Here is a 26,793-nt window from a genome sequence, read left to right on the forward strand (position 1 = left end):
CAAGCGATAACACTACCGCACGACCACGAGCTGCGGACTCCCAACGCGAGTCCAGCATGCTAACCACTGCGCCAACTCGCTCGGTTGGTCGTCTCAAACGGATATGCCTGTACATGGAATCGAATTAAAAAGTGGCACACATTTTGTCGTCAGTAATAATTAGTCTGCATAATAATTACAAGAAAAATAATTGTATAAACGTATTCTGGACAAGAGGAGAATAGAAGCTTTCGGAATGTGGTGCTACAGAAGAATGCTGAAGATTAGGTGGGCAGATCACATAACTAATGAGGAGGTGTTGAATAGAATTGGGGATGAGTTTATGGCACAACTTGACTAGAAGAAGGGATCTGTTGGTAGGACATGTTCTGAGGCATCAAGGGAGCACCAATTTAGTACTGGAGGGCAGCGTGGAGGGTAAAAATCGTAGAGGGAGACCAAGAGATGAATACACTAAGCACATTCAGAAGGATGTAGGCTGCAGTAGGTACTGGGAGATGAAGAAGCTTGCACAGGATAGAATAGCATGGAGAGCTGCCTGAAACCAGTCTCAGGACTGAAGAAAACAACAACAACAACAACAAAAAACGGATATTAGGCCTACTGAAAAATTAATGTTTTAATGATCCGTTTCTTTTTCTACGCAGTTCTGACAAAGCCGACTTGTCATGGTGACTGTTAAACAGCTTTCTTAGACTTGGTTCACAGACCGCAACAACTTCTAAACTTTTCACGCTAATTAAGATCATAGAAGCATGGTGTTTTCTGAATGTACTACTGACCAAAAAAACGATTCTGGTAGCGGGGAGTATCAGGTTTATGTTAAATCTGCCTTTTGAACTCTTGAGGTGATATATCCATAGAAATTTTCATCTCGTAACACACGCTTCCTTATTTCAAAATGAGAAGTCAAATAAAAGTGTTTATAGATTTTCTTCAAAAATGCTTTCACAATTAAATATATATATGCCGGTAGTATCTGTTCCCGAAAGAACAGTTACCGTTGATGACCATGCAGCTTTGCTAGAATGAAATGATAGTTAAATGGATACCCTAGCTGCAAACAGGAGTTGATAACTGGGGAAATGTTTAAAATGTATGCCCCGACCGGGACTCGAACCCGGGATGCAGGAGATCTCCTGCATCCCGGGTTCGAGTCCCGGTCGAGGCACTCATTTTCAACATGTCCCCAATGAAGTATATCAACGCGTCTAGAATGAGATTTTCACTATGCAGCGGAGTCTGCGCAGATATGAAACTTCGTGGCAGATTAAAACTGTGTGCCCGACCGAGACTCGAACTAGGGACCTTTGACTTTCGCAGGCAAGTGCTCTACCATCTGACCTACTGAAGCACGACTCACGCCCGGTACTCACAGCTTTACTTCTGCCAGTACCTCGTCTCCTACCTTCAAGGTCCCGAGTTCGGGTCTAGGTCGGGCACACAGTTTTAATCTGCCAGGAAGTTTCATATCAGCGCACACTCCGCTGCAGAGTGAAAATCTCATTCTGGAAACATCCCCCAGGCTGTGGCTAAGCCATGTCTCCGCAGTATCCTTTCTTTCAGGAGTGCTAGTTCTGCATGGTCCGCAGGAGAGCTTCTGTAAAGTTTGGAACGTAGGAGACGAGGTACTGGTAGAAGTAAAGCTTTGAGTACCGGGCGTGGGTCGTGCTTCGGTAGCTCAGATGGTAGAGCACTTGCCCGCGTAAGGCAAAGGTCCCGAGTTAGAGTCTCGGTCGGGCACACAGTTTTAATCTGCCAGGAAGTTTTATATCAACGCGTGTTTGCAGCTAGGGTGTCCATTTAACTATCATTACAATTAAATATTTCCACAAGAAACTTTCAATACCTATTTCACACTAAAACACGTTTTCCAATTTCTGAACGGGAAACTGAAAACAAATTTTCATATATTTAGCTTCAAAAATTGTTCCAAAATGAGGTATTTCTGTTAAAAATAAAGTTTCGATTATCAGCACCATTAGAAATCGCAGTAAAAGGATACCTGAGATTATGCAGAGCTCTTGAAGACACAGGAGCAGCAACGCACTCTAACTCAAAGGACCGCTGGACAGACTAAATAAGCGATACGCGAATGCGGCCGAGCGCTGCCGGGAGATGTACCACAACAGTCGGCTGCCACACAATTAAATTACGTGGCCCCCGCGCTCGTATGACATCAGTCCGTTGGAATTCTTCCCGCCGCTGTGTCGTGTCGATGGTTGACGTAACGCCTGTCGAAGATCAGACATCTCCTGTGCGAGTTGTGTAAGCGAATGAGACATGGTGAGCTGTGCCAGGTTTAACCGAGAGTGTTGCTGACTCATTTCGGCGGTGAATCTGAAGCCTGGATACAGTCAGAATGCGAGCTCTGTGAACGAAGTGTGCGAGTCTTGGTGAATTGTGTTGCAAGGACATGAGGCCTGGCCTAAGGCATGTTTCTGTCTTAATGCTGGAAACAACAGATAATAGGAAACGACACGTCATGCGAAAGCCTACGCCATACGTGATGCTTAAACAATTTGCAAAACGCGGGAAATGAGGAGTAAAATTAACACTTTCTTCCTACTACATTTTATGAGTAATTTTCCTACCCACGCTGCGTTTTCCGTCTAATTTTCATAGGATGAAGCCGATTGTTATATATTGCCCACTACCTTCAATAATATTATATACTACAGCTTTGGGCTGTACCTATCCCATTAATTCATGAAATCGCTGAGAACCTTTGAGGAAAAATATCTGCAGTACGTTTGACCAGATCAACGTAAAAACTACTAGATTAATCTTTTTCCCCGCCTACATCTGTCTTACTGCGATCGTAATACTTACTAGACTTACAGACATTTTGCCTCGGTAAAATTAATACGTCTGTTTCACCGAAAGGCTCAAAACGTTAAAGATCATCAGTACCTTCAAACTGATTGAATGTTTTACCAGTACCTATTTCCACTTCCGACTGTCACAGAAGTTTTTTTAAGAAAAGTATTATGAACGAACGAAGAATAATTTTATTTTTGCCTCTTTTAGTCAACACCTGCTGTGCAGGGTCTATTGGTGTTCCGTCCACTCCTGCACATAGGTAGTCGCAGGCTGCAACAAATAACTGAAAGGGATCTTTTGTACTGAGTTTAATGACAGAAAGGAAAGATCAGTGGAGTTGGTCAGAAATCCAATCTAATATTTGATCTGTTCCAAACATAAATAACTAGCTGGGTACCTGGCGTTGCTCAGATACTCATTTACTCCCCTCTTCTATTAGTCCATGTCCCCTTTCCCGTCTCTCCATCCAAAACATTCCATCTCTCTCTCAACTGCCAACACGCCTCACTCTCTATCCATTCAGTCGTACCCCTTCCTTCCCCTGTCTTGTCTCCCTCCCCCCCACTCACTCTCTCTCTCTCTCTCTCTCTCTCTCTCTCTCTCTCTCTCTCTCTCTCTCTCTCTCTCTCTCTCTCTCTCAGTCAGTCAGTCAGTCACTCAGTCTGCTCCTCTAATTCCATCTCCTCCTCCCCATCTCTATGTGTATCTCCTCCTCTCTCCTATGTCTGTCCATCTCCTCCTTCCCCCTCTTTGTGCATCTCTTCCTCTTTTCTTCCTGTGTCCATCTGCTCCTCTCTTCTCATTCTATACATTCCTCCTATTTCCTTTCTCTGTCCATTTCCCCCGTTGTTCATCATCTCCCCCATCTGTCTGCCTATCTCTTCTTCTCCCTATCCACTTCCTCCTATTTGATTTCTCTGTCCATTTCTATCTCTCTGCTTTATCTGTATGTCTTCTCCTACTCTTGTCTATCTCCTCCTTCCCGCTAGCTGTCTGTCCATCTCCTAGTCCTCCCTTCTCTCTCAACACTAACCCGAATCGGAGGCTGGTGTTTCTTAACTCTACAGTATTTCTTTCCAGATTGTAACTAATACGTGTAGTAAATTTAATTGAATTCCTCCCTGAGGTTTTGGATGAGCTTCTTACCCGTGACTCTGCCTGCTTAAGCACATGTCTAATACATTTCACTCATACTTAACAATTTTCACTCTTATCTGTACGTATTTGTCATCAGTATGTCTGGCCAATTCTGCCCAACAGCTTCATTTTCACGTAGCTCAATTTTTATGACATGGTGTCTCCTGATCTATGTGCTATATAATAATAAAGTTGTGCGAGTATATTCAGTTGTATACGTGCCTACTGTCTGAGAAATGTGTTGTGAATAGAGTCAGTTGTAAAGAAGTAACAAATTTAAACGTCGTGCTTCAAGCGGCAATTTTACAGCGAACATGTAGTAAGCGATAAAGTTTTTTCCTTTCATCATTTTTTGGGAGGTCGTCATCGAAAAAAGTTTCGTAAAAGTTTGAAACTAAGTGCTGTGATTCTCAAATGAGATGAATAAAGTATGGGTATCGTTGTGTCGAGGACTGCGCTGCTTTCTCACCTCTACCACCATTCCTTTATAGGTGGATGGTTCTTATCCCAACCGTGATTCCTTACACACACTAAATGATATGTGTGCCAAGTTTGGTTGAAACCGGCTTAGTGGTTTAGGAAGAGACGTAAAACATACACATACACATACACACACACACACACACACACACACACACACACACACACACACACACACAAACACACACACACACACACACACACACACGTTCGTCATTAATTTTTATAATTTGTATGGATATCATAGTCAATTCGTCGTTCTGTGCGTTTCAACAAAAAATAACGCGTTCCTTTATTTTTTTATGCGTGTAGTTTGGAGGATTGTGTTTCCATAACAAGTAAATTCATTTGACATTAATGCAACGTAGGTGGGTATGTATCATCGACTTTCTGATTAGCTCGTGACATTACGAATCGCTGCTGTCCTGCATCGCAGCGACCCTATACTCTTAACATGGAATGGCGTGTAGTGATTGCGCACGGGAAGTATTGGACCTTGGGACGCTTCTCAGACTTTCGTCTCTAGCCATGTCAAACAATAACAACAACTTTAGAAAATGGTGGAAACTGCTTTTGCACATCTTCAGTGCATGTTCGTTCATCAGAACCTAAAATCAGTCACGAGACTGAAGTACTGATCACAAAACATCATATATTTCTTAGTACACTATCCCCTACGTACAGCACTCTCCCCTACTACTTTTTGCAGAAGATTGGTGCATCCGCAAGAAACGCCCCCTTTCACCCTGGACCAATAGGAATCAATCTCCCATTCCACTTTTAATATTAGAGCAAATGCGTGGATCTCGTCATTCTCGTTCTGTATGCTATAGTGGTAGGCTCGCCAGCAACAACGTTATCCTACTTTAAAATGGCGGTGAATGTTATTGTAATTTACCAGGTAAGGCACTGACAGAGTTTAAAATTTTATGACGTCATGGTATACTCTGCAAAATGGTGGATAACGTTATTCCAACAACTCCTCTAGGCGAATAATGCCATAATTAATAGTCCGAAATGGCCCCCTTCAAATTTTCTGTCTTAACGCAATTAGCAACAAAGTATGGGGCATTTTGTAACAATGCTACAACCCATTGCTGTTTACAAAAACCCGATTTTTCCACAAATACTCGCGCTAAGTACAAGACTCCTCCCCCCATGAACCATGGACCTTGCCGTTGGCGGCGACGCTTGCGTGCCTCAGCGATACAGATAGCCGTACCGTAGGTGCAACCACAACGGACGGGTATCTGTTGAGAGGCCAGACAAACGTGTGGTTCCTGAAGAGGGGCAGCAGCCTTTTCAGTAGTTGCAGGGGCAACAGTCTGGATGATTGACTGATCTGGCCTTGTAACACTAACCAAAACGGCCTTGCTGTGCTGGTAGTGCCAACGGCTGACAGCAAGGAGAAACTACGGCCGTAATTTTTTCACGAGGGCATGCAGCTTTACTGCATGGATGAATGATGATGGCGTCCTCTTGGGTAAAGTGGTACAACTTGACTAGAAGAAGGTATCGGTTGGTAGGGCATATTCTGAGGCATCAACGGATCACCAATTTAGTACTGGAGGGCAGCGTGGAGGGTAGAAATCGTAGAGGGAGACCAAGGGGAGAGTACACTAAACGGATTCAGAAGGATGTAGGTTGCAGTAGGAACTGGGAGATGAGGAAGCCTGCACAGGAGAGAGTAGCATGGAGAGCTGCATCAAACCAGTCTCAGGACTGAAGACCACAACAACAACAAGCACAAGAGCAAGAAATTACCACAGTGTTATATTTAACTAGTTTATATTATTGTCCCTTGTTAAACAATAAGGACCGCATGATATTTTAACAAACACATATGCCATGGCAAGCAACATTCTACAGCAAATATATACCAAGTCTACATTGTTAGGATGACATTGCTAAAAGGGAAAATACATTTATTTAACAAAAACTAAAAAAAATGTACATGCAATCGTCCTCACGTGACTGTCCAGATAGGTTACTCAGAACACAGTCACGACAGCGGGAGACAGACTTGTACAATCATTCGTTCTATTGAATTTTCCGTGCAATCACTTTATGCACCACAGCAGGAGATGCGAAAACTGCCGATGGCTTTATTTGCAACACGAAATATGGTCTGCAACCTTTTCATGTCCGAATCTGTCAGTACATCAAATATTTGGTTACCTTGAGAATGTACTGACAAACAACTGTGTCTTAAGCAGTTTTTTAACCTGCGTTCCTGTCAGCAGAGCGCATCATTCATCAAAAACTTGTGATAATTGAAATACAACATAGACTATCTAATGGTCTTTGCCCATCCAGTTCTGTCAATTTCCACCTCCTGCCTCTGGAACAGGCTATCGTCCGATTATCTACATCTTATATACGATTAAAAAGTCGGAGCCCTTTCTGATTTTGTCATAGTAACCTCGCCATAATATTAGGTCCTTGGGACTGCCCTCATAACGAGCCGAATTTCTGTACATTGTGTTTCCTAAGTGTTATATGTGAGAACAATACAGAAACGGGAAACTTTTATTGTAAATTTTAGATTTCTGTCTCACCTGTAAACTAAGTTCAATGCAGACTGTGAGACGAGTGATTAAGTGTGGAGCTCTTCTTTGTAAAATGTATTTTACCCTTCGTGAGGTATGAAATGGAAATTTCTGTCACCTGAGTTACAAAACCGCTGATGCGACAGATTACTACGACGCCCCTTCATTTAACTGAATGAAATTTTTCTGTCTTGTGTTAGTGGTTTAGTGCACACATGTAGGCACCAGGACTTAATTTCGGCCGCAACGCGCTGAAACAGATTTTCTGACATCTCCCTGCTCGCTGCAAGAAGTCTGCGTCGGCGTTTAAAATTCACTTAGGTGACCAGTCATGGGATAGCGATATACACACATAAAGAAGGCGGTAGTATCGTGTACACGAGGTATAAAACGACAGTGCAGTGGCGAAACTGCTATTTGTACTCAGATGATTCATGCGGAAAGATTTCCGACGTAATAATGGCCTAATGACGGGAATAAACAGACTCCGAGGGCGGAATGAGGGTCGGAGCTAGACACATGCGACATTCCATTTCGGAAATTCTGAAGGAATTTAATATTCCAAGGTCCATAGTGTCTTGAGTGTGGAGAATACCACATTTCAGGCATTACCCCTTAGCACAGACAACGCAGCTGCCGACGACCTCCATTTATAGCAGCGCAGTTTGCGTACGGTTGTCAGTGGTAACAGACAAGCAACACTGCGTGAAATAACTGCAGAATTCAATTTGGGACAAACGTACGTGTTAGGACGGTACGATGAGATTTGGCATCAACGGCCTATGGCAGCAGACGACCGACGCGAGTGCCTTTGCTAACAGCACGACATCGCATGGAACACCTCTCCTGAGCTCGTGACGATATCGTTTGTACCCAAGACGACTGGAACACCGTGACCTGATCAGATGAGTCCCGACTTCAGTTCGTAAAAGCATATGGTAGAGTTCGAGTACGGTGCCGATCCCACGAAGACATGCACCCAAGTTGTCTAGAAGGCAATGTGCAAGCTGGTGATGGCTTAAAAATCGTGTGGGCTATGTTTACATGAAATAGACTGGGTCCTCTGGTCCAACTGAACCGATGATTGTCTGCAGCCATTCGTGGCCTTCCTATTTCCAAACAACTATAGCATTTTTGTGCATGACCGTGAGCCATGTCACCTGGCCACAATTGTTGGTGAGGGATCTGAAGAAAATTATGGACAGTCAGACCGAATGATTTGGCCACTCAGATTGCCCAACATGAATCCTATCAACATTTGAGGAACATAATCGAGAAGTCGATTGGTGCATAAAATACTGCACTAGGAACACTTTTGCAATTACGGAGGGCTACAGAGTCAGCATGGCTTAGTATTTCTGCAGGGGACTTCATCGACTTGTTGAATCCTACGACGTCGAGCTGCTGAACTACACCGGGCTAAAGAAGGTCTGATACGATATTAGGAGGAATTCCATGGCTTTTGTCACCTCAGTGTACTATGAGTGTATGAAACTGCAACTTAACTACAGTCTGCTGCTGCACCAGCAACAGCGAACGTGCCAGTGGTCGACAAGCGTGACGCGATGGACAGAGGCGAGGGGCGAGGAACTGTGTGTGTGTGTGTGTGTGTGTGTGTGTGTGTGTGTGTGTGTGTGCACAAGGTATGCCCCAATGGGATAGGAATATCATCATTAGTACTGCACACATGTTCACAGAGCAGTTACAATACGACTGTGATTGTTACGGCTGAGAGCAATTAAAACATGACATCATAGTCACCGAGATTACCGATTTTTGGCGATATGTATTGAGCTTATTGTTTACGTTAAATCTTATGGTTTTATTTTTTGATTACAAGGTATTATGCTTTAAAAAACCGAATTTCAGAGTAGTATTACGTAGAAAATGATGCCCCATTGTAATAATTGTTTCCTATTGTCAGTAACCGAAACTTGTAATTATTATATCTTCAGTATTTGGCACTATTGCTTTTGGACGGAAGAGAACCATGGACACAATAATATAATAGTAAAATTCTAGAACATTTCACATGATCCATCGAATAGTTAAACATTTTGCTGCACTTAATGAACAGGAGGATCCGTCGTGGCAACGAGGAACCTGAGACCTGCATTTGTGGGTGAGAGCTCCCAACAGATCACAATGCCACGTGCCACATCAACTTGACACAAAGATTTTTTTGGTGCATAACAGAAAACCTGTATGTTGTTACTGTTTGTCATTAGGTCTACTAAAATGATACTCATATATATTCTTGCTGTAGGAATTTCAACCACAGCAAGAAACATTTCATCGTCGACCAATGTAAATAAACTAATTTAGATTTCCCTGTCGGTATGAAACCGACGACTGCTCCTTTCTGGGTGTATAATAATCAACTGTGGGTAGTAACTGAACTTATTTTCAGTACCAAAGTACCATTTATGTAAATAATACTAAGAACTGCATTTCAGTGTGCAACCTACAAATAGTTTTCAGTACCTGCAAAATGCTCCTGAAAGCGCTTTGTGTGGAAGAATGGTAAACGCTTGAAAACAGTGGGCTCGTAAGTAAGAGATATAATCACTTTGTTCTCGCTTCTAAAGTAATGAAGAAGGATTTCCTGTGCGACTGCCACATAAAACTGCAAGTCATTCGACTACACGCCATTGCAGTGGTTTGCGTCCCAGTGTCACTATTTATTTATTCAAGCTATATCTTTTCTGTCTGCAAGAAACATACACAACCTGCCTATAATGGAAAAAAAAATTGCAGTACCCGGTATTTGAACCAAGTACCACGAAGTTGGTAACCAATCACGCTATCGACTACACCAACAAAGCAGGAAAGAATAGCAGTCTTTACTTATGTATATAACCAATCTTATAATTATTTTTATGATTTGCATAGTATGTGACATGCATATCGGACATGGAATAACATACTTAGCCAAAATTAGAAAATGTCTTCTCTCCCGGAACCATGGGGACTTACCATTCGCCAGCGATTATCTTATCTTCTGACCCACCTCGCTGCACACACGCTTCCTGCTAACAGTTATATGTTCCCATTTCTAAGCACCAAGTAACGATGTCACACAACCAGCACAACGTAACGTGAGAACAACACTTCCGACGTAGATCACATTTGCAGCCAACATCGGCACTCTCGTAAGACACCTTTTCTTTTGGCAGCGACTTGAGAGCCGAAGTAAAGTCGCGTCAGTTACTATCCGCCATATTAACGCAACACAATCTTTCAAGCTTACGGAACATTCAGACCGGAATCCAGCAGCTCGTTGGGTAGTTGGGGAGCCAGTGACGAAGAGAGCATTTTGAGTCGGTTTGTCACCTGACGCGGCTCGTTTAACGGGAATAAGGTCACTAACAAGGAATGATTATTCCAGCTGAACTCACCTAAAGTTATAAAAATAGCCTTCGTCGTTTGAAGTAAGCGCTGTACTAACACGTGATTTGCGTTCAGCACTAACAGTGAACGTTGAACTCTAGACTTATTCGATACATGGACAAAAAATTTACCGCGTTTTTTCTCCCCTGGGGCGAAGACTTTTTTTGAGTAAACATGCTACTCTGGTTACATAGATGAACGACCTGAAGCGATCACTTCGAAGTTCAACGATGAATTTTGGAACTGCAACGAAGCATTGGTTATGAAGTCTACACGAATAACTAGAATTACGGACCGCCTAAAACACACTTTTTTTAAAATAGGGAACTGCTTTTACGGTGTATGTCACATTTTTGGAAGCCCACTGTGTCTTGGGTGCTTCTTTCTCCGGAAACAACGATTGGCAGTTACCGAATCTCATAGAAAAAGGGCTAGGAAATACAAAAAATCCCGCGACCATCTTCCAGGGGTACAGTGAATACACGTAGCTTAATATGTATTTGTTGGGCAACAAGCGAAAATTTTTCAAGGGATGTCAGAAAGCGTGACGGGTGCGCACCGTCTAATAGCCGTAAGACATGAGCCACATGCCCAATAGTGAGTTATAAATGAATATATTCGTTTGAACTTTAATCGAATACTTTAGGCTGTGTTTCCTTATTTCTCTAAAAATCGCCGTACTGTCCGCTGATATTCTACAGAATGGATGATCCGCCAGCTGTGCCTACGTACCGGCACCCAAGCGCTTATTTTGTGCATTATTCCGAAGTGTCACTCCTTGGAATGGAAGGCAAGCAACGACGTGCCGTGTTAGAAGGTGATGTAGTCTTTCGTTACTTCTGTACAACCTGTAAATCAAAGAAGTAGTTGCTGAAATAAAAGGAAAGTAAAGGAACAGGATTAAAATTCCGGGCGAAAATGTATCAATGATAAAATTCGCTGACGACTTTGTCGTCGGAAGTGGAAATGAGGAAGAATAACACGGCCTGTGGGGAGGAATTAGCAATCTAATGAGCACACACTGTGGACAGAGTAAACCGAGAGACGAAGGTAATGAGGAGTAGCAGAAATAGGAGCAGCGGTAAACAGTGCACTAGAGGAAGTGAAGGGATCCTTTTGCTTTGGAAAGAGACACAAAGCAAGGAGGGTATTAGAAGCAGACAATAACAGGCAAAGAGGACATCTTTCGCTAAATGAAGTTTATTAGTATCAAACATATTAGTTAATTTGAGGAAGAATTCTGTGGTAATTGATAAGGGACTCTGTGAGAATCGGGAAAGGAAAGAATCGGCGAGTTTGGGATATGGTACTATAGAAGAAAGCTGAAAAATACATGGAATGATACGGTAAAGCAGTGCGGTATTAGCCGAGTGGTCTAGTTCGCTGCAGTCATGGACTGTGCGGCTGGTCCCGGCGGAGGTTCGAGTCCTCCCTCGAGCATGTGTGTGTGTGTGTGTGTTTGTCCTTAGGATAATTTAGGTTTAATAGTGTGTAAACTTGGGGACTGATGACCTTAGAGTTAACTTCCATACGATTTCACACACATTTGAACATTTTTGATACGGTAAGAAAAGAGGAGATTCTCGGCAGAATAAGTAAGGAAAGAACTATGTGGATATCACATACAAGAAGAAGAGGCAGGATGACGTACACGACATATGCTAAAACATCAGGGAATTATTTCAGTTGCACTAGAGGGCTTCAGAAAGCGTGAAAACTGTAGGGGAAGACAGAGGCTGGAATACATGCAAAAAATAATATAAAGGACGCTGGTTGTAAGTGATACTCTGAAATGAAGTGGCTGGCGAAGTACAGGAATTAGTCTTGGGATGAATCAAAATAGTCATAAAACTACAGAAAAAAACATTCCTTACATCGCTAGGCCAAGCCTGTAATACGCGGTAGTTTCCTGCCAGATCACTTAGAGGCAGCAGAGTGTCTGCAATCAGTCTGCTTCCTAGGACGTGCACCAGCAAATAAGATACAACGCAGCCGCGCACTGACCTGCTAATATGCTGACTTAACGACCGCACTCCTCACGGTAAGCTGCGAGCAGCAGGCGCCCAGGGGAAAGACTGGGTAAAGCACCGGCAGGTTGTATTGCGTGGGGAGTAAAGTGATGTGCTGCCTCTGATACACTCCCACAGTTACGACAAGTGCGTGACGGAGAATTCACCGTGATGTACTTGTGTTCTCACGTGAGCGCACGTACAGTTAAGGGGCGCATGGAAAATAGTTACAAATTGGCCTACGTATGCACTTTGGCATCAGCTACGACGTTAGCTTTGTTAAAACGTACGAAGAAGTAGTAGCTCTTACAATTCTGCATAAGAGGTCAAAAACTGCGGTAATATGTAGAGAGTGAGTGGGAGAGAGAGAGAGAGAGAGAGAGAGAGAGAGAGAGAGAGAGAGAATATGTGTGTGTGTGTGTGTGTGTGTGTGTGTGTGTGTGTGCGCGCGCGCGCGCTACACCTACTATTAAATTCTGATCCGCATGCAACTTAGAATTAAATTTACTTGGAACTTCACAGCTTCCATGTTTCTTTGTAATACCTTGACTATTCACGTTACGAGAAGGAAAACTATGGCCGTGCTTAAGACGCACCTAATAAAACTAAGAACATTGGAAACTAAGACTTGCAAAATGATTGGAAGCTGAGCCTTTGGGGTAGGACCGAATCAGGGCTAGGCAGAAGGTGTAGCTTCTTCAGTTACACTTCCTGTCCCACTGACCACGTGCTAAATTTTTTGTTTTATTTTTCGTCCCACCCATGTTGTTGTTCTTGTCTTCAGTCCAGAGACTGGTTTGATGCAGCTCTCCATGCTACTCTATCCTGTGCAAGCTGCTTCATCTCCCAGTACCTACTGCAACCTACATCCTTCTGAATCTGCTTAGTGTACTCATCTCTCGGTCTCCCTCTACGATTTTTACCCTCCACGCTGCCCTCCAATGCTAAATTTGTGATCCCTTGATGCCTCAAAACATGTCCTACCAACCGATTCCTTCTTCTAGTCAAGTTGTGCCACAAACTTCTCTTCTCCCCAATCCTATTCAATACCTCCTCATTAGTTACGTGATCTATCCACCTTATCTTCAGTATTCTTCTGTAGCACCACATTTCGAAAGCTTCTATTCTCTTCTTGTCCAAACTAGTTATCGTCCATGTTTCACTTCCATACATGGCTACACTCCAAACAAATACTTTCATAAACGACTTCCTGATACATAAATCTATATTCGATGTTAACAAATGTCTCTTCTTCAGAAACGCTTTCCTTGCCATTGCCAGTCTACATTTTATATCCTCTCTACTTCGACCATCACCAGTTATTTTACTTCCTAAATAGCAAAACTCCTTTACTACTTTAAGTGTCTCATTTCCTAATCTAATTCCCTCAGCATCACCCGATTTAATTTGACTACATTCCATTATCCTCGTTTTGCTTTTGTTAATGTTCATCTTATATCCTCCTTTCAAGACACTGTCCATTCCGTTCAACTGCTCTTCCAAGTCCTTTGCTGTCTCTGACAGAATTACAATGTCATCGGCGAACCTCAAAGTTTTTACTTCGTCTCCATGAATTTTAATACCTACTCCAAATTTTTCTTTTGTTTCCTTTACTGCTTGCTCAATATACAGATTGAATAACATCGGGGAGAGGCAACAACCCTGTCTCACTCCTTTCCCAACCACTGCTTCCCTTTCATGCCCCTCGACTCTTATGACTGCCATCTGGTTTCTGTACAAATTATAAATAGCCTTTCGGTCCCTGTATTTTACCCCTGCCACCTTTAGAATTTGAAAAATGGTATTCCAGTCAACATTGTCAAAAGCTTTCTCTAAGTCTACAAATGCTAGAAACGTAGGTTTGCCTTTTCTTAATCTTTCTTCTAAGATAAGTCGTAAGGTCAGTATTGCCTCACGTGTTCCAACATTTCGACGGAATCCAAACTGATCCTCCCCGAGGTCTGCATCTACCAGTTTCTCCATTCGTCTGTAAAGAATTCGCGTTAGTATTTTGCAGCCGTGGCTTATTAAACTGATAGTTCGGTAATTCCGCCCATAAAGAAACGCTATGGCTCAACCTAGATATCGTGGGAGTCAGCGAAGTGAAATTGGAGATAATGATTTCTGGCCAGATGAGTATACGGCAAAATCAACGGCATCAGAAAATGGTATAACGGGAGTAGGATTCGTTAAGAATAGGAGGATAAAGCAGAGAGGGAGTTACTGTGAGCAGTTCAATGATAGTCTTCTTATCAGAGTTGATACCAAGCTAACACCGACGATAACTATTCAGGTATACATGCCGACGTTTCAAGCAGGAGATGAAGAGATAGAGAAAATATATGAGAATGTTGAACGGGTAATTCAGTAAGTAAATGAAGATGAAAATTCAACAGTCATGGGGCACTGCAATTCAGTTGTAGGGGAAGAAAAAAGGGTCACTAGTGAATATGGGAGTGGTAGTAGGAATGAGGGAGGAGAGAGACTTATTGAGTTTTACAATGAATTTCAGTTAGTAATAGCGAACACATTGTTCTTGTATACAAGGGGAGACATAGAAAACGCCGATATATGCGGGAAGATTCCAGTCAGGTTACATCATGGTCAGGCAAAGATTCCGGTATCAGATATTGGATTGTAAGACGGGCCCAGAAGCAGATATAGACGTAGGTCACCATGTAGCAGTGATGAAAAGTAGGCAGCCTATTCAGGATAATCAATGCCCAAAGAAATGATGTACAGAAGTACTAAGAATGAAGAGATACGTTTGAAGCTCAGTAGGCAGTTTAGTTGAAGAGGAATGGACATCTCTAAGGAGGACAATCATAGAAGTTGGAAAGAAAAACATAGTTACAACGAAGGTAACTGCAAACGAACCATGACTGACAGAAGAAATGCTACAGCTGAGCGACAAAAGGAGAATAAAAGTGTTCAAGGAAATTCGGGAATATAGAAATATAAGTCAATCAAGACTAAAGTGAACAGGAAGTGCAGGGAATTTAAGACGAAATGGCTGCATGAAGAATGAGAAGAAATTGAAAAAGAAATTATTGTTGGAAGGACTGTCTCAACACACAGGAAAGCCAAAACAACCTTCGATGAAATTAGGAGCAAGAGTAGTAACGTTAAGAGTACAATGGGAGTTCCACCGTTAAATGCAGAGTTGAGAGCGGATACGAGGGAGGAGTAAACTGAAGACACCTGAGGGGGAGGATTTTTGCGATGAAGTGATGGAAACGACACAGGTCTCGACAGGGAGGAGATAACCACATTTTAGCAACTATAAGGTGCACATTTCCTTCGAAAAATTGGCTCCAAAATTCAGGTGCGTTTTATACTCGAAATTAATATAAAAATGTCCAATGTTTGATTTAAAATTCCCGCCAGTTTCAAAAATGGTCATATATTCAATGCCGCGGGAAACCTATGACTAGCTGACAACGTTGCATTGAACTCGCAGCAGCAGTGCACCAATGCGACGAATGTGAGTTGCGAGGATTCAGAACGTTGCTAACATTGTCTACCTCCCGCCTCACCATCACAAACACAGAACACTGTCTAGCCTATAATGCGTCATTGCAGTTTATGGTGCCAGTGAACTTGAATTGAAAGTGATTTGTTTAATCAGTAGCAGTCATTAATTCTGTTAGTAGCTAGTTTCGTAATGGAAAAAAATAAAAGGTATGAACGTGACGCGGGCAATAAATTTAAGTAATAGGATATGCACAAAAAACATGGAAACAGAGCAGCTGAGTTGAATTTCGGCCCTCCACCAGCAGAAAAATCAATTCGTGATTGGCGGACTGGTAACGAAGAACAGAAAAAAATGAGGAAGACTAAACATGCAAATGCGAAATGGCCAAAACAAGAGGATAACGTATTGAAATGGATTCAAGGACACCGTAAAATGGCAGTGGAATTAATACAAAAATGATTCAGATACACGTGCTACAGTGGAACTTGACAGACTTTAAGGGCGAAGTTGCTTCGTTCTACAGGTTTCTGACGCGTCATGGGCTTAGCATGTGAAGCAACCTAAATATCTCAAAAAATGCCACAAGGGTGTGAAGAAAATATAATATCTTTGCATCGCTTAAATATCGAAAGAAAACTAGTGTGGAGCTAAGCCAAATAGCGAATATGGACGAAACTTCTCCGACATTACATGTGCCGAGTAACAGAAATGTTGCCATGAAAGTTGCTAAAACTGTAACTATAAAAACACAAGGACATGAAAAAAATGCACTACACCGTTGTCCTTTCATGTTGTATTGACAGTACTAAACTTAATCCAATAATTTTCAACTGCAAATCAGCGCAAAACCGATTTGAAATACGCAAGATATTATTTTCGTATGTGACAAGAGCTGCATGGAAGAGGCTGGTACGAAATTACGGGTTAACAGCGAGTGGGAGAGGAGGAAAAGTGATTTATTGAAGATCCCTTCTTGAGCTAGATCAGTTTCGTACTGATTTGAAAAATTCTGAGAATGAGAAACTGAGACACGGCAACAAAGAGCTTGCTGCTGTTCTGGGAGGACTTACTTCACAATTGCAACCTCTAGATGTATCGATAAATAAACAATTTGTACATGAGAGAGAAATGGAACAAATGGACGATGGACGAACATAAATTCACGCCGAAGACAGCTTTAAAACGACCTACAACCAGCCTGGTATGTCAGTGGATAAAACAGTTGTGGTCTAGAGTGAGAGAAGACATTCTTATTAAATCTTTCAGAGTCCGGCATAACTAACGCTCTCGATGGCAGTGAAGACTATCTTATATGTGAAGGGGGCCATGACGACTACGGCCGGCCGTAGTGGCCGAGCGGTTGTAGGCGCTTCAGTCTGGAGCCGCGAGACCGCTACGGTCGCAGGTCGAATCCTGCCTCGGGCATGGATGTGTGTGATGTCCTTAAGTTAGTTAGGTTTAACTAGTTCTGAGTTCTAGGGGACTGATGACCTCAGAAGTTGAGTCCCACAGTGCTTAGAGCCATTTGAACCATGACAACAACGTAGAGGAAGAAGAAGAAGAAGAAGAAGAAGAAGAAGAAGAGGAGGGAGGATGAGGAGGAGGAGTCATAACGATTTTCAAGGATTTTGAAGGTCGATTCGGTTTTATAAACCAAGAATTTTTTAGTGTGGCCTTGCAATCTAATATTAAAAATAATAAAATCTTATTGTTTAAAAATTGCTTAGAAATTAAGGGGCGTCTTATAATCTGCAAAATACGGTAGGGGAGCCAGAATTAGAGTTAGAATTTAAAAGAGCACTGGACGACCTAAGATCAAACACGACAGAAGGGATAGATGACATTCGATCTTAATTTATAACTCCATTGGAGGAAGTGGCACCGAAATAACTGTTCACATTGGTGTACAGAAAGACAGACTGGCGAAATCATTCACACAATTCCGAAGATAGGAAGAACCGAGAAAGCGAGAACTTAACATTTCATGCATCCATGTTGCTGACAAGAATAATATACAGAAGAATGGAAAAGAAAACTAAAGAACATTTAATGACGTACAGTTTGGCTATAGGAATGTTAAAGGCATCATAACGGCAGTTCTGATGTTGCTGTTGATAATGAAAGAACGACTGAAGAAAATCGAGTTACGTTCATTGGATGCCCAGAAGAAACGTCCGGAAATGTAAAATGGTGCAATATTTCGAAATTCTTAGATAAATAGGGTAAGGTATAGGGAGAGACGGCTAATATACAGGATGTACAAGAATCAAGAGAGCTAATGAGACAGGTAGACCAAGGACGAAGTGCTCGGACTAAAAAGGGTGTAAAGCTGTGGCGGACTTACATATAGGCCCACTAGTGGTGGCACATTAAGGGGGGCGGCATTTTATGCTCTTTACTCATTCTAAGGTTTCATGTTTTAAAATAAATGCGCTTACACACGACAAAAAGTTTTATTACTGTTAAACACCTTGCTACTTTATATATGCCTTAAGAACGAAATTCGACTATACAAGATTGGAAATATACATAGTTTGCTTGGTGACTGGATGGAAATTCTTCTGGCATCATATTCATGATTGTTTAAAATATTTTAGAGTAAGCTACCAGAACAACAATCTACAACACAGTGTTTGAAATATTATTATTATTCTACTTAAACCTACTACATTTTCCCTGTGAAAATACCGGGATCCTTGAAACGCTGTGGTAAACTAATCAGCAGTTTCTTAAATATTGTAACATGTGTGGTCATCAGTAAGTGAAACCCGACTCTGCTTAAATTTCTTTTAGAAATTACGGGGAAGTATCAAGTCACCCCTACATTACTGTAATTAATGTGAAAGCTCTGTGGTGTTAAATATCTGAGCTTTGAAATTTAGTGACACCCATTTAACAAAACGTGTTGGTACTGGGAATATTTTACATTTTTAAACCCAAGTTTGTACGAAAAGAACATAAGCAGAATATCTACTAATGTATGAAATACACTTCACAGCACTTTAAAAATTGTATTTATTTACTTACTTACTTACTTTATTTTGGCGAAAAAAAGGAGCAACCAACTTTCGTTTGTCTTATTTATTGTGCTACAGCCTGGACGATACTGAAGTTCCCAGTCCGTGCAATCGAATAGTACGTGGCATTGCAAATATAATGTTAACTTCTTAACTATCCTATGTTCTTGAGGAAAGGTTATTTTTATTTTAGGTTGAAACAAAAGTTGCATTTGTGTTTAGACGTAACAGCAGTGTTCACTCAAATGACAACACACCACATCAACTGCCAAAAAGACAACTTAAACCTTAAAGTCTGTCTTCACTGCCCACAGAAACCGCTAAAATGTTATAAGAATAAATGGGATGAGAGTCGATCCAGCACACCTCACTGCAAGAAATTGCAAAAATTATTTGCTTTTTAAATTATAAAGACAGTGTCAAGAATAGTCACAACATATTTGCGTGGGAAACAGAACCCAAAAAATGGACTCTCCCGTTTTTTATACGAGACGAATTCCAGCCGGCAGGCGTGATTCTACTGTTTACTGACAACAGAGGAACAGGCAGCAATGAAATTAAATTATTCTCCATTCTCGTTCTTTCATAGCACACTTACGTCGAGTAACCCAAGTTGGTTAGTTCATTGCTCCGCGTTTAAACGAAGAGCTCTTTGTGTTCGTGTGCCGTGTTTAAAGTAAAAAGCTTTGTGCTCATGTGCGGTGTAGTGTAATTGAACTGGATACAGTCTTTCTTTCCTTTCACAATTTTTTTTTCTTTTGCTTTGACCGTTGATTGACAATTTTGTAAGTGCCTTAACATGAATAACAGTGAAAAAAGCAAGTGTACAAAATGAAGTGGAGTGGCAATTCGAAAATCGTCGAAGGAAAGGAAGAGCGAGAAGTCAGTGTTCTAAAAACGCTTGGCAGAGCAGATAAATTTTTCGAAAAAAATGTTTCTCTTTCAACTTCGTGTTCAAGTACTATCGGTGATATTTCTGGCAGTGTAGCTGTTGTAGAAGAAGTAAACACAGGAAAACAAAAGTTAAAAACCAAGAAAAGCCCATTTTTCCTGATTTCGAGTTTCACGGAGTAGAGTCAAACATTATAAAAAGAAATAACCTTGTTAGTGATGATCCTGCAGAATGGCATGTCAATGAATCAACAACCGACATTTTCTTACTAAGTGGCATTAATCAAAATTGTAACAGTGATTTTTCCAATTCAAGAAGAACAATAGCAATAAAACCAGATATTTGCACAAAATTTATTTTACAATTAACTTTTAAATGGTAAATCAACTTTGCTTGAGTTTCTAGTATACTCCTGTTGCACTGGTGCTGTTTCATGTACACCATGTAAATTGTTCGGAGGTAAGGCCGCAATTACTACAAATGGTATTGCAGATTGGAAAATATGTCTAGTATTTTATCAAACGTTTCGAATAGCTCTAAGCACTATGCGACTCAACATCTCAGGTCACCAGTCCCATAGACTTAGAACTACTTGAACGTAACTAACCTAAGGACATTACACACAGCCATGCCTGAGGATGGATTCGGACCTGCGACCATAGGAGCAGCGCGGTTCCGGACTGAAGCACCTAGAACCGCCCCGCCACAGCGGACGGCAATATTTTATCTCATCATGAGAATTCACTTGAAGACAAAAATTCTGAGTGATCACAACAAGAAGAAAGTAACTTGGAACAATAGATAACCATTTCGAGTCATATGTTCAGACAGAAAAAAATGTACTGGCGTAGTGTGTTAAAAAGGGTGTTTGCAGTAGTGAAGAAGTAACAAGTTGTGGACTTCACCTACATGGACCCGTTAAAGATTACTTTCATTACATAATGGTCAATTTATGATATCTCTTGAACTTATAGCCGAGTTTGATCCTTTTCTTGCAGAGTACATTGAACGGTATGGAAATCCAGGGCAGGGACAATCTGCGATTAAATAATAGAGCTTCTTTCTCAACAAATAAAAAGAATTGTCTTACCTGAAATAAAACAGGCCAAATATCTCTCTATAATAGCAGATTCTACTGCGGACATTTCACATATTGATCAATTATCTTTCATATTAAGATATGTGAAAGAGAATGGTGAACCAGTTCCTACTGAACGTTTCCTCCTGTTTTTACCAAACCCGGGACACAAGTCCGAAAACTAATCTGAGGCCGTGCCAGAAGTCCTGTATATAAATTCCATTAGTAATACTGAATGTATAGGCCAGTCATATGACAACGCAAGCAAAATGTCAGGAACACTGGTCTGCAGGCACACATTAAAGAACGAAATCCCAAAGCGCATTTTGTGCCTTGTGCAGCACATTCTTTGAATTTAGTCGGCACTAATGCTGCAAGCTGTTGTTGGGAAGCATCCACATTTTTAAACGTATTGCAAAAACTTTATAATTTTTTCTCTGTTCTACACAGCGCTGTGTCAAACTTCTTTCTTTCATGAAACCAGGAAGTAAAACGGTAAAAAGTTTATCAAAAACATGTTGGTTAGTATGAGACGAAGGGTGTGTAAGTCTATATGAAAACTGGGAGGGCGTTATCAATACCCTCACACATATTGCCAATAATACATTTGAAAAACTACTAGTGCAAAATGAGGCTTCAGCTTTATTGAATCAACTAATCAGACTACATACAGTATTCATGATGACAGTTTGGAAGGATATACTCCAGAGATTTATTAGTGTAAATCTGAAATAGTAAAGTGTAAATATTGATACTAAAATAGTGCTTGAATTATATGAATCACTTTTATGATTTATTACATCTATTCATTGCGTGTTCAACTATTATGAAAATAAATCTTTGGAGATTGTGATTGATACAGACTAGGAAAGTGCCTATGAAAGATCACCAAAACGCAAACTTCATAAATGAAGAAGCGGATGTTTTTATGACAGGAAGGAAAAAATTTCGAGTCTTAACATTTCTCCCAGTATTCGACAACTTGTACGTCGAATTAGTGAGGAGGAAGGAAAGCTATAGCTATAGTTTCCAGTAACCGTAAGAGCAGTTCACCTGAGGATATTGCTGAACGTGCAGCAAAACTTTAAGCATCATATGACTCAGGTTTAGAGACTTCCTTCCCTAGTGAATGTGTACCTTTCTTGGAACCTTTGAAATCTTCTGAGCTTAGTGATATACCAATCGAAATGAGTACATTTTTAGCAAAAGGGAGTTTACAATCCGTGTTTCCGATTGTTGACATTGCTCTTAGAATATTTCTATGTATGGCACTTACAAATTGTTCAGCAGAACGCTCATTTTCGGTTCTTAAAAGACTGTAATCGTACCTACGTTCTGCGTTGTCTTAGGAGAAATGAACGCCTTGTCCATTCTTCACATCGAAGCCAACTTCCTAACTGATAACCGTCTGACTATGAAGATATAATGAACGAGTTTTCTGCCGTCAAAGCCAGACGCAAACTTTGCTGACTGGTGAGTTTGTTTATTTATACATTATTGTTTTCATTGCAATAGGGTCCACAGCTGCGAGGAATTTGTCAATAATTTCTTGAAGGCTTCAGCTGCCATTTTTTTAATGTCCTATACCATTGTACAATTTCGGCCTTTGGCCATTTTCAAGTATTTTGTGGATGATATTTTGGCAACAGATTAGGTCATATACATAGTTGTTGCCATGACATCATGTTATGCTCAAAAATTAGACTGCTCGAAAATAACGTGCTCCTAAAATAGCGTGAACACCTCGAAGTAATTTATGAGCATAACAAGATCTATTAGGAGCAACAACATATGTGACATAATCTGTTACCAAAACATGATCCATAAAATACTTGAAAATAGCCTAAGGCTGAAATTGTACTATCATTCAGGAAATAAAGAAAATGACAGCTGAAGGCTTCAAATAATCATTCAAATTATTCGTATTAGTTTTAATAATTACGATTATGATGAGATTTTTGTTATACGTTGGCGCACATTCATTGGATTTACAAACAACGTATTATCTGTTTATTTTACAATGGCCGATGGCAGAACGGGAACTAAACCTCATTTACGTGCAGACGTGACCGAAGGCGCCCGACAATGCTGAACAATACCCGAATGACCCAGGACACTCGGCGCTGTACAGTCAAGGTATTGTGTACACTAATTGTGCAGCATCTAGGTACACTGACCCTTTGCTACTAAATACAGAATGACTGAAAGTACTTTATATTCTCTTTGCCCATGATACTAGTTGCATCAACATTCCTATCTCTTAAATGGACACCATTTAATGATGCTTAACAATGTGATCAATCGGTTTCTGATGATTTGTAACCATTCTTTAGTGCTGTCACCACTTCCTACTAATGTTAACAGAGCAACTATTGTTTCCTCACGAAAGAGATGCACAATAACAGTAATATTTTGCCTTTCTGATTCTGTAGTATATTACAAGTGATGCGTCTGCTAAAATGTATAGTTTTCGCGGAAATATAAGTTATCTGAGAGTACGCTTGGATGAAAAAGTGTTAGTTAATATCGTAGTTCAGTTCTGTCGATAAGTATGTAAAAGCTTTGCTAATACAATTAGAAAAAGCTATGGCGAAAGCAGTAGAAGTAGTACAAAACTGTTCAGCCCTTACATGGATTGAAGGTATTGTGTACACTTATTGTGCAGCATCTAGCCACACTGACCCTTTGCTACTAAATACAGAATGACTGAAAGTACTTTATATTCTCTTTATCCATGATACTAGTTTGATCCACATTCCTATCTCTTAAATGAACACCATTTAATGATGCTTAACAATGTGATCCATCAGTTTCTGATGATTTGTAACCACTCTTTGTTGCTGTCACCCATTTCCTACTAATGTTAACAGAGCAACTATTGTTTCCTCACGAAAGAGATGCACAATAAGAGTAATATTTTGCCTTTCTAAACTATTCAGACAACAAACACTGAATGAAAGGCAAGGAGCTTGTTTTACAATGTCAAGATCTTATTTCTAATTTATTTGTTGGATGCAGCTGAATTTATGTTGTTATATGTAATTTACATAAGACACATTAATAAAGCTATGTATTATTCATTTCATCATTTCATTCAGCCAGTAATGTCTAGGACTTTTTAGTAAGGTAACTGTATCAAGAAGAGGAAAAGCTTTCTTTTTACAGCTATCACATGGATGATTTATGTAACAGTGAATTGTTTTGTCACTGCATAATGCTTTATACAGCGTGACATTGACAGTATTATTACCAGTAGTGATATGTAAAGCAGTATAGCGAATTTCATGATGTATTCTCAGGATATTCACTGTTGTCATGTGTAGTACAAAACAGTACTACTGGTGGAATTGGTGCCACTACATCCATGTTCTTAGACAAAATTAATTTAATGATGAACTCCTGGATAGCAGAAGCTGCTTTTCTATCTACTGAATTACTACCAATGTATTACGTTTGTACATAATTTTTGGCTCAACAAAAATTTCATCCTGCAGAAGGCACACACAAATTTTCACGTGGTTCAAGGGCATCATGCTTAGTTCCACTGACAACAGCTAATAAATTAAACTTTTTCACACGATGTGGGTGCAGCAAAACAATTTTCAGCTCCCGCCAAATATTATACACCGCTGTATATGAAATGTAAAAACAGCAGGCAGTAATAAGTAATTCTGAGGAATACCTCAGCTGTTTTGGATGTGAGGAGTTGCAGCTGTTCATTTACGAATATAAGATCTAATACTACATCACCACCACCACCACCGCCACCACCTCCTCGTCCTCTTCCTCCGCTTATTTTTTTTTTTCATACTTTCAGTTAGTAGAATCTGAATTCTACGTAAGCTTTATCTAATGATAATCTCTCTGCCCTCAGTATTTTGAATCACAGTTTTGAAACTGTCCAGCTTAGAATATATATTACAAAGAAGTAGCGATGCTAAAATGCAGTCACACCTACTAACTTTTATACTTACGTTATCACACACTACATAAGTTTCAAAATTACTGTTGAGGTCAATGGTTTTATAAATGAACGATGTTCATTAAATTCTAAAATCATAACATATAAACGATCATTGTGCTTTTCAATTAGCCAGTCGTTATGATTAAATCTGCCTTGATTATTTGTATGTTATCTAAGTTACAGACCTTGCCTTCTGAGAACCAATCCGTATGTTAGTCCGTTTCAAGTTTTTCGTAAGCTTTCGTCGAACTTTTGAGACAGTGCGCTGGGGCACAACGAGAGAGAACAAACACGTCGGTAAATTTGGAAATATGCACGGAACGCCAACAGTTTCCAAATCCCGCGTTTTATGAGGAATTATTGGCACACGACCTAAGAAAAGAATAAGCCTATCATCAGTGCCAGTATCCATGCTTGTTTCGCCCTATAAAATAATCTGTAAGCTAATAATAATTACTTGCCATCAGGTAGAGTTGCTGAACTTGCAGCCAGAGCACAACAGCATCTAGGCATTGTACAAATAGAAAACAACACGAAACTTCTTATAAACACACGCTCCCCTGCACAATCCACTGACTCACTGAAACAGCTAATTTTCTGCGCTAAGGCCAGTTTCTGTCACAGGGCAATGGTTTTGTTACCTAGCTATGGTTTCTCTGAAGTCTCGCCAGGTGACGCTCTTGTGGCGCGTCGAGTGAGATTTAAGTGTATGCGCATCTCATCTCAGAGGTCTGTCGACTTACAACTGACCGCCTGAGGAGAAGTGTACCTGGATCGCGGCCTGCGCTTGCTAGCCACTTGCCTCATGTGGATGGCGGCTGTCTGTATTTTGGGGAAAGTGCCTACGCCAATTGGTAGAGCTCCTCCGACACAGTATAGAGCAGCCTGTTAGTAAGTGTTGCAGACAGCGCTTCCATGACCCGTTACTTAAGGAGCAGATCAATGGAATAAAAGATTGATTTTTTCATATTTTTGATAATTTCTTCAATTTCCATTGAAAGTTAAAACTGTGTATGCAAATTGCCCCAGTCTGTGTCGCCTGGCCACCAAGAATTGTTGGATAGCGATTTGATTCACGGATACGGTTATAAATTTCTACGATACATACGGCTGTTGGTAAATTATTGCATGAAGAAATACATTACAGCCGTTGTCCCAAGGTCCATAATGGATCAAGGAAGACTCTCCATGCTCTACATGAAAGCTGAAGATAAAGTTGCAGTGGAGGCTAGTACAGGGAATGAGTTATTCACTAATGTAGTTACTCAATTAGGAGGCTTTCAGTTGGTAATGTCTTTTCTAGGAGCAATAGAATTCTTTATGAGAGACAGTGGACGCTCAACTTTTGGAGAGTGTATATGCTGCAGCTGTTGTTCCCTATATACTTTGTGATCCTGGATACACGAAGGCAATTCAGGCTCACTCTGCAGGCATGTGTGCTCTTTCCATCATAATAACTGGAGTAAATGGCCATCATGAAGGAGGAGAAGCAACATATTAAAGATTGTATTTCTGATTTTAATGGAAACGGTACATCTTTCAGCGATTTGGAAAAAGATCTAGTGACTGAAAAGCTGAAAAATAAATTTGTTAATTCAGTGGCTGATATTAAGTACGGAGGAAAAACTTCCCAGTTATGGATGTAACACATTCAGCTTGCCATCTTGGCACTGCATTTCATGCTGGGAGAGTGTGCGAGGAATTGAGAGCTCCATATAGAACGTGAGACAGCTATGCTCCCAATATTCCAAGCAACTTTACATTCTCCTTAAGCTAAGGCGTGTAAGTTGTACCTCCAGGACATGGAAAACTGAAAGAAACCATGAAACGTGCGTAGTTCGATAAATTCACCAAGGACCGTTTCTTCACGGTTCGATGCTCTGATAAGTATTAGTGTGGAGTATGGACCGACATGACGACAGAACAAACGCATATGAAGAGCCTGAAGGAAGTTGGAGGTGTTTCATACGGCAGAGGTT

At 40.8% G+C, this 26,793-nt stretch overlaps 1 protein-coding gene across 3 annotated transcripts in view; it reads right to left on the minus strand.

The window, feature by feature from the left end:
• Window positions 1–26,793, minus strand: part of LOC126272275 (monocarboxylate transporter 12-like) — a 152,879-nt gene that overhangs the window by 90,332 nt on the left and 35,754 nt on the right. Inside the window, exon 1 of one of the 3 annotated variants that reach the window (XM_049975026.1) lies at window positions 9,966–10,152. The exons of the other annotated variants lie outside the window; for them this stretch is intronic. The gene's annotated coding sequence lies outside the window, so the exon portion shown is untranslated. Of the gene's footprint in view, window positions 1–9,965; window positions 10,153–26,793 lie in introns of those variants that run through there. 3 annotated transcript variants of the gene reach the window in all.

Source organism: Schistocerca gregaria, chromosome 5, assembly GCF_023897955.1.
Source record: "Schistocerca gregaria isolate iqSchGreg1 chromosome 5, iqSchGreg1.2, whole genome shotgun sequence".
NCBI lineage: Eukaryota > Metazoa > Arthropoda > Insecta > Orthoptera > Acrididae > Schistocerca > Schistocerca gregaria.